Below are 9,534 nucleotides of genomic sequence, written 5' to 3'. Positions count from 1 at the left end.
TTCATAGATATTTCCAAAAGATTAAACACATACTTTTGGTAGAAGCGGCACCACTTCTTATATCTATATAGGTGAATTCTATTACACTATAGAATCCATTAAGAGTATATTACTCACCCTAAATCATACACTAAATAAATAAATAAATATCTTAGTGCAAACCAATCAGTTATCAACAATTTGTCATTACCACATTGAACCTTTAAATCACGGGTACTCATAAAAATAAGGTTGGGTTTCCATTGTTGCTGATTTAATTATATGGTCTCAAGCCCATTTCCCGGCTTGTTCCACGAACCATATCCCTTGGAAGACCCTTTGTGAAAGATTCTGCCAAATTGTTACAAGATCTCACATAAACTACAGTTATAATCCCGTTAGATATTAACTGTCTTATGTAAGAATGTCTCAAACTGATATGTCTAGATTTTCCATTATAGATCTTATTATATGCTTTAGACAATGTTGCCTCACTATCACAGTGCAAAGAAATGGCTGGCATAGGTTGTGGCCACAACTTTATATCTAATAGCATATTTCTCAACCATTCTGCTTCTTTGCCTACTGCTGCTAAGGCTAAAAATTCAGCCTCCATGGTGGAATGACTAATGCATGTTTGTTTCTTTGAGGCCCAAGAAACTGCACCACCACCAAGCATAAAGATCCAACCACTTGTGGATTTGTTATCTCCATCTCTTGATATCCAACTAGCATCAGAGTATCCCTCAAGTACAGTTGGAAAGTTTCCATAATGCAAAGCAAACTTTTTGGTTCTTTTCAAGTAACCAAATACTCTGCCAATTGCTTGCCAATGATCTGTACTAGGATTGCTAGTAAACCTTGAGAGTTTGCAAATAGTAAATGGCAATATCCGGTCTAGTACAATGAGTAGCATACATCAAGCTACCTATTGCACTAGCATAATCCAACTGTGCAACATCTCTTCCATCATTCTTACTAAGTTTACATGATGTTTCATATGGAGTATTAAATTCTCTAAAACTCAAATGCTCAAATTTCTTAAGCATTTTCTCAATATAATAAGACTGGCTAAGAGAATAACCCCCACTATTTCTTTTAACTTTGATGCCCAAAATTGTAACAACTTCATTCAAGTCTTTCATCTTAAAGCATGAACTCAAATAATCCTTGGTTTTTGTTTCAAAAAAAAAAATAATCCTCGGTTTCATTTATGCCTTTCATGTTAGTTCCAAAAATCAGCATATCATCAACATAAAGACATAAAATGACACCATAATCCTTTGTAAACTTAGAATATATACATCTATCTGCAGAATTATGCACAAAACCATGAGATAAAACTACAGAATCAAATTTTTTATGCCATTGCTTAGGGGCCTGTTTTAAACCATACAATGATTTAAGCAACTTGCAAACTTTATTCTCACTACCAGGAAGTACAAACCCTTCGGGTTGTTTCATGTACACTTCCTTATCCAAATCTCCATTTAAAAATGTTGTTTTAACATCCATTTGGTGAACATGCAAACCAAATAAGGAAGCTAACGCTAATAGCACCCTAATCAATGAAATTCTAGCCACGGGTGCATATGTATCAAAATAGTCTATCCCTTCTCTTTGTGAAAAATCCTTTTCCAACAAGTCTAGCCTTGAAAATCTATATTGACTCATCATCAACATTCTTCTTTACCTTAAAAATCCATTTGCAACCAATAGCTTTGGATCCAGGTGGCTAATCTGATAAGACCCATGTTTTATTAGCCATTAAGGATTCCATCTCATCATCAATTGCCTCCTTCCAAAATGCTGCATTTCTAGAACTCATTGCTTCTTGAAATGTTTTTGGTTCATCATTCTCATTTTCCACATTAAAAATCAAAGGGATTTTATTGGTAACAACATTTCCGTCTCCTTCCACAAGAAAGGAAAGTGCTTGAGAGTGAATAAAATCTGGTCCCAAGTTCTTCTCTTTCCTAGCTCTTACACTTCTTCTTGGTTCAACTGGTTCACTAGGTGTTATCCTAGTATTCTCACTAGAAGGAGTAGAATTTTATTGTGGTGATTGCAATGACTCATCAACACTTTTGGAATCACTCTTGAACTTATTTTCAAAAAATTCAACATCTCTTGATTCCAGTATAACATTTGAGTCTAAATCCAAAAGTCTATATGCTTTTGAATTTGCAGCATATCCCACAAATACACTCTTCAAAGCTCTTGGACCTAATTTAGTTTTCTTAGGGTCCGAGACTTTGTAATAAGCCAAACATCCCCAAACTCTAAAATAAATAATGTTAGGCTTTCTTCCTCTCCAAATTTCGTATGGAGACATTTTCATTTTCTTTGAAGGAATTCTATTAAGTACATGACAAGCTATTAGCAAAGCCTCACCCCTATAGATTCATAGGTAAATTGGAGTTAACAATCATGGCATTCACCATATCACCTAAAACTCCATTTTTTCTTTCAGCCACCCCATTTTGTTGAGGTCTATAAGGTGCACTAACTTGATGTACAATTCCATTATCCTCACAAAAAGAAATAAATTCAGTAGGAAATTAAATATTCCCCACCTCTATCACTTCGCAAGATCTTCAATTTCTTGCCCTTTTGTGTTTCAACCATGGCTTTGTAAATCAAGAACTAGTCATAAGCTTGATCTTTTGATTTCAGCAAATACACATAGGTAAATTTAGAACAATCATCAATAATAAAAAATAAAATACCTATTTCCACCTCTAGTTAAAACACGATTTAACTCATAAATGTCAGAATGTACAAGCTCTAAAATTTCAGAATTTCTGTCCACCTTTGGAAAAGGTTTTTTCTTCATTTTCAATTGGACACAAACTTCACATTTATTTTTATGCTCATCGTTATATGATATCAGTCCATTTTTATTCATAAATTTCATTGTTTGATAATTAACATGTCCCAATCGATTATGCCAAAGATTAAAACTTGAACATTCAACAACATTAAAACTGAAATCAAAAGATTGCACACAAGAATAATTAGAGCTTGCAACTTTATTGATACTGAGTTTAAACACACCATCTTTTACATAACCTTTGCCTACAAAGGTTCCTGCCTTAGATAATATAAGCTTATCGGACTCTATAACAACATTGAGTCCTTTCTTACATAAAACAAAACCAGAAACCAGATTCTTTCTAATATCTGAAACATGTAATACATTAGTCAGTACAACTTTCTTTCCAGAAGTAAATTGGAGTTCCACACTTCCTGTTCCAAGGACTTTGTTTGTACGATGATCACCCAACAGAATTTCATGTCCTTCAACATCTTCAACATAATCCTTGAAAAGTGAACGGTTGTTGCATACATGAGTGGTTGCACCGGAGTCATACCACCAATCATCATTCAAAGGGACAGCAGCAGCCATGTGCAACTCTTGGATCATTCCAATGTGCAAATCAGAAATCATGGCAATAATATCATTGTCCCTTTCCTCAACAACATTAGCAGCAGCCACATTTTCATCATTTTTCTTCTGATTTTGGTTTTTGTTTTGTTCCTTCTTAGAAGGATTTCTACAAAAACGTTTCATATGGCCCTTTTTCCCACACTTGTAACACTCAACATTAGACTGATCCTTCTTACCCTTTTTATTCGGATTAGAGGATTTGTTGGTATTATCATTGTTGGAATCATCATTAGCCTTTCTCTTTTTACCCTTCTTATTATTCTTATGACTTACAGTATTCACTTTAAAACTAGATGCAATATTCATATCCTTCTCACTATTTCGAGTTTCCTCTTCAATTCGTAAGTGCTTTTGAATCTGTTCTAAAGTGAATTCCTCATAAGTATGCAACAACTTCTTCCTGTAATCATTTCAGGAAGATGGTAACTTGGCTATGATCCCCCTAACAATTAACTTCTCAGGAATAGTTATGTTAAGGTCTTTAAACTTAGATATCAGAATCAGAAATTCATGAACTTGATCTAAGATAGAAGTGCCATCAACCATAGTAAACTCAAAGAATTTAAAAGTTATGAACTTATCTGCCCCTTGTTTCTCTACATCATATTTGTACTCAAGGGACTGCCACATCTCCTTTGCAGACTTCATAGGAGTGTAGAGGTCATAAAGGCGATCAGACAACGAATTCAAAATGTACCCTCTGCGCAACATCTCATCTTCAGCACGTTTCTTGCGTTGGACAACTTTCTCTTCAGTGTCTTAGGTTCTGGTAATGCTTCCAGTTTAGGATCAAGAACATAGAATATCTTCAAAGTGGTGAGTAGAAACGACATCTTCTCCTTCCAACGAAAGAAATTGGTTCCATCAAATCGGTCCAGTTTGACAGCATCATTGCCGAAAATCTTCATTGCTGCATCCATATTCTAATTCTAATATTATCCTAAGATTGTTAAAAATTACAATTACTGAAAATTAGAAAACTAATTACAATGAAAATACAAACAGAATAGGACGAGATTAATCTCTGTCCTTAGGATAATATTAGCCCCACTACGATGTTGATGGGAATCCCTATGCTAATTTACCCCCAGGATTGTCCTATTTCTAAGAATGAAAACACAGCATAATTTTCACTCTCCATGAACATGCTTTTTTGAGAAGAACGTTTATCATAAAGAATGTGAAAACTGATAATTTTTTACTGCCAATTAAACCATTATATAGAGATAAGCATGGCAGTTATTTTTGGGATAAAATAACTGCCTCCCTATATTATCCGAAAATTAAAAAAAAATATTAATTAATTAATTGGCACATGTTAGTCATATTTAATTAACCATCGCGCGCGTGCCACGTGCCTTAGTGCTAGTCTATGATTAATAAATATTCTGATAAATATACTACTAATCATTTACTAGCAAGCCCATGATCAAGCCCACACAAAAAGAGGGCTCACAACTCATAATACACATAGTACACGCTAGTTAATAAACAAGACAATCCTTTCATATTCTTTCTATGTGGGACATTTATCCCACAAAACTCACTAAATGAAGACTATATACAACATAAACCACGACCCTAACCTCACTCACCCTAACCCACCACCCTAACCTCACGCCACCACCCAACCAGCCACCACCGTAACCTGCTTCTACCTTGCTACAAGCCACCACGACTCCTCTCCTGCTACTGTCCTGCTACGAGCCACCACGACTCCTCTCCTGCTACTGTCCTGCTACGAGCCACCACAATCTAGGGTTTTAATCGCTGATCGTTATCGTCATCGCCGTCATCAGCCATTGTCGTCTTCATCATCATCGTCATTTCCATCGTTATTGTCTGGTATATGGTTTGGATGCAGGTGGACGCACAAACACTCACCCCCACCCAATAGTTTGCGTTCAAATTTTTACTTGTTATTTTCTTTCTCTTAATTTATTTATTTCATAATCAAATGAGTATTAAATCAAATATTAGCATTATTCATATAATCAATTTTAAAAAATGGTTGACCTTATCCATAAATTGTATATTTTTTAAAAAGAAAATAAAAAAAAAATCAATTATGACATCATACATTAAATTGGCGGGAAATTTTTTTATAAGGAAGCGACATGTAAGATAGGGAGAAGGTTGATGATGTCAGTAATATTTTGTATTAGTATTAGTTAATAGATTTTATTACAATTACATGTTGTATTTTTGTTGCTTTTCATATATGATAATTGAACATTTTTTTTCACAATTTTTAACTTGAACGTTTTTTATGCGTATTCTTTTTCACTCTTTCTTATGTATTTAAAATTTAAATGGTAGATATGTTTAAACTTAAATAACGTTAATTTTTTTTTTTTGGAATAGCAAAAATATTTCATTAATTAAAAGTCATACGATATCTACAATAGAGATTCGACATTACCAAATACATAAGATATTGAATCAAATAAAATTTTCCTCCATAAAACTACGATCGTCAAGTAGATCTTGCGCTACGGAACATATCTCGCTTATATCGCTGGAAAATGCAGCCTTTTTGGAGAGACAATCTAACAATCCTTTGTAGCCGTGGGGATGTTTTTCTTCTGATTCATCTGTCCGTATTCGAAAACTTGGTAACTTTTTCACCAACGAAATAATTTTATGACAATCCATTAGATCTAATATCATGGATTCAAAACTAAGAAATTTCTCCCCCGAAAGAGGAGATAAGCCTTGTCTTTCGAAAGAGCTCGAAAAACCTTTGTCTTTCGAAGGAGATCGAAAACCCTTTCTTTTGAGGGAGAAAAGTTCCTCCTAAAAGGAGGAAGCATTATTATAAACCTAAAAAAACTTTAAAGAAACAAAGATGATTGGGACTTTCCACCGGTTAAAACCGATAGAAACCCCTTCAAAATCCAACAATGGAGGCTAGGGTTTTGGAGAGAGGAGAGAATTCTTGCATTAAATAACGTTAATTTATTGTTATTAATATTTTTTTAATAATTTAAATCGTAATATCAAAATATAATTTATTCATTAGTTTTTTTAAAAAAATTATTTCAATCCTATATGTAAATAAAAATTGAACTTTTTTTAAAAGATAATTTTTAGTTTTTTTTAATATAATTTAAATCCTAAAAAATCATTATTCATAGATTTTACCAGCGTGGCAAAATTATTAAATCTCATACGTTATTTTAACTTACGTGGCAAGTGAATTTTTTAATTCTAAAGTAAAATAGAAATCTAATTTTTAATTGGTTGAAATAAGACCTTTGCTTATGTGGCTCGTCGAATGCTCCCGAAAAATACATACTTTATTTGTATAATACTTCCTCTGTTTTTTTAGTTGACACCTTTTTATTATCACGCTTGCCAATGCATTTTTTAACGCTTAATAACTTCAATTATCAACATTGTAATATTATAAAAAGTGGATATTAATAAAATATACATATTGATGATTCAAAAAAGATCTCTCATGATTATATTTTATCGTATCTATAAATCACAAAAGCGAGTCAAAGTGTACTCGGTGAATAGTGTAAAAGTCAAACGGTGTCAAAAAAAAATTGAAGGAAGTATTAAATTATTCATGCTGTGGTTCTAGCCCATATGTTTTATTTTGGGTTTGTGTTTACTTATTGTAAACCTTTTCAAGTTCGAGTTCTTTTGTTTTTAACCCGTATGTTGTCATTTGGGTTTGTATTTTTTTGTTGCAACACTTATGTTTTAATTTCTTTTTGGTTTTTGTTATTCATTTTAGCTCTTATGCTACTTTTCTGGCTTGTGTAATTTTAAATTAGTCCTAACTAGATGAAGCCCGTGCATCGCACGGTTCGATCTATTTTTTTTATAAAAATATTTTTCATATTAATTGATTACATTTGTTATTTTATTAGTTGTACGTAATATATTATTTTCTCCGTATTTGTTTTAAAATATTAGATAAAATTCCTAATCTCAAAAGATAATATTTCGTATTTAATTAATGTAACTATTAAAATCTCATTGGTCAATTATGCTTATGTGCCACTTGAATTATTTATTGGATATAACTATAATTTATAATCCTACGTGGCACGTTAACTTATATTAGGTGGCATAATCCTATTGTAGCGTTTTAAACATATTAATCCTATGTGGCGCTCTTATCATTTTTTAAAAAATAAAAATCCTACGTGGCGCTGTAAATCTCGGGAAAAAAACTCCCCTTTATATATATGTATTAGATTATATATTCAGAATTCAACAAAAGCAGCATAAACCATATGCATTAAAACAACAAAGACTTTAGCATAATCAATTATTCAGTTGAAACTCAAAAATTAATAAATCCAAGTCTCATGTTAAAAATAAAAAAAATAAAAAATATATAATAAAATAAAAAAAAAAACCTAACAAAGAAATACATATAAAAAAATACGAACTAAATGTATTTGGTTACTATTGTATACAAGTTCGACTAAATCCATGAAAAGCCTGGCGAATCAGCAAGTTATCAAGTATTAAGTAGGCATACCCACGCCGAGGGCCAAAAGAAGGTGTAAGTGTCCAAATAAGATATTTCTGGGTAAATTCCAGAGGATTTGCAAGGCTGAATTTTATAACATCTAAACTTTCATTTTGAATGGATATAGCATAGAATATCCCACTGTCATGAATCAGTTTTGCCATGTTGTTTCTCTTAACAAACATGAACACTTTGTCCAAACCTTTACCATTCATTAATTGGATCCATTTACTGACTTCCTTATCATATACCCTGATCCACCATTTCTTTCTTGATATACCAAAAACTGCAATAGATTCCTCAAAGATAAACACCCCTTTTAAGCATGTCGTATATGTCAGGTTGGGTAAAAGAACAACCCAAGTTTCAAGGTTGTAGCTTATAAAAGGATAGGAGTGGAATTAAGAATGGCTATAGTCTCTTCTGCTAATTGTATGTAGAATTGTAAAAGTCATGAAGTTCAAGAAGATATTAGGAATATGCTTTTCTGGTAAAAGGAAGAATTTGTGACTTTTTTTGGGATGGCTCGGCAGGTTGGGTGAAACAAGGTTTTCACTTTGTATTGGAGGATATCAAGGTTCTGCTCTTTGATTTCCATAAAGAGGAATTTAGGGTTGTTCTTTTACCCAACGACCACTTGATTTTAATACTCCCTAGTGAGTTCTTTATTTGTGAAAGTTATATATTTGTAATTAATCGAGAAATTGACAAAGTATAAATGGCAAGAAAGAGTTATTAAGAAAATAACACCCAATGACCACTTAAAAAATAAATCCATTATATTAAAATGAGAGTACAAAGACCCTAATTTATTAGGGTGAGAAATATTACAATATATAACTTTCACAAATAAAAAACTCACATGAATAAGGAAGTTAGTTTAGTACGTAGAATGGATAGTATGGAAATGTAAGTGGAATGACAAAGTTTTTGAATTTATGGAAATGAATTACACTCCAACTATTTATAGTTGTTTGGAGTCGGTGGATTATATGGCGGTGATAGTAAGAAGTTTCTAGATAATGTTGCAAGTGGACTATTTCTAGAGAAATCAAGACAAATGTTGATGGTTGATCACTTGATCATCACCGACATATCAATATGAAGGTGGGCTTCTCAATATAAATAAAAACAAAGGTAATTCAATTACTAATAAAGGACTTGGTTACTAATGATCAATATAAAAAAAAATGTTATTTGAATAGTATTTTATGTTATTTGAATTTCTTTTAATTTTTATAATGTTTTTTTATTAATTGAAAAATAATTGAATAATACTCCACATAACTATGTAAAAGAAGTGGACTAATTTATTTATATCTCCCGTTGACAAAAAATTTAAATTTTCTTATCATACCATCCGCATTAGTAGCTACAATCAATCTAATATATACATGTTTTATTTACCCGTCGCACTCACCAAATCTATAGACACAATAATAACCTTATATCTAACCTACCAGTACATATATTTTTCTAAGTTACATTGTGCCAAAAACTATATATTATATAATAGTTATATAACCAACAGCTGATTAAATACACTATACAACACAAATACTTCGTATATAGGTATGGATACTGATTATTTTATATAAATAAAATATAT

The sequence above is a fragment of the Chenopodium album genome, chromosome 27 (assembly GCF_948465745.1).
Source record: "Chenopodium album chromosome 27, dcCheAlbu1.1, whole genome shotgun sequence".
NCBI classification, from domain to species: domain Eukaryota; kingdom Viridiplantae; phylum Streptophyta; class Magnoliopsida; order Caryophyllales; family Amaranthaceae; genus Chenopodium; species Chenopodium album.
This window is presented reverse-complemented; position numbering follows the sequence as displayed.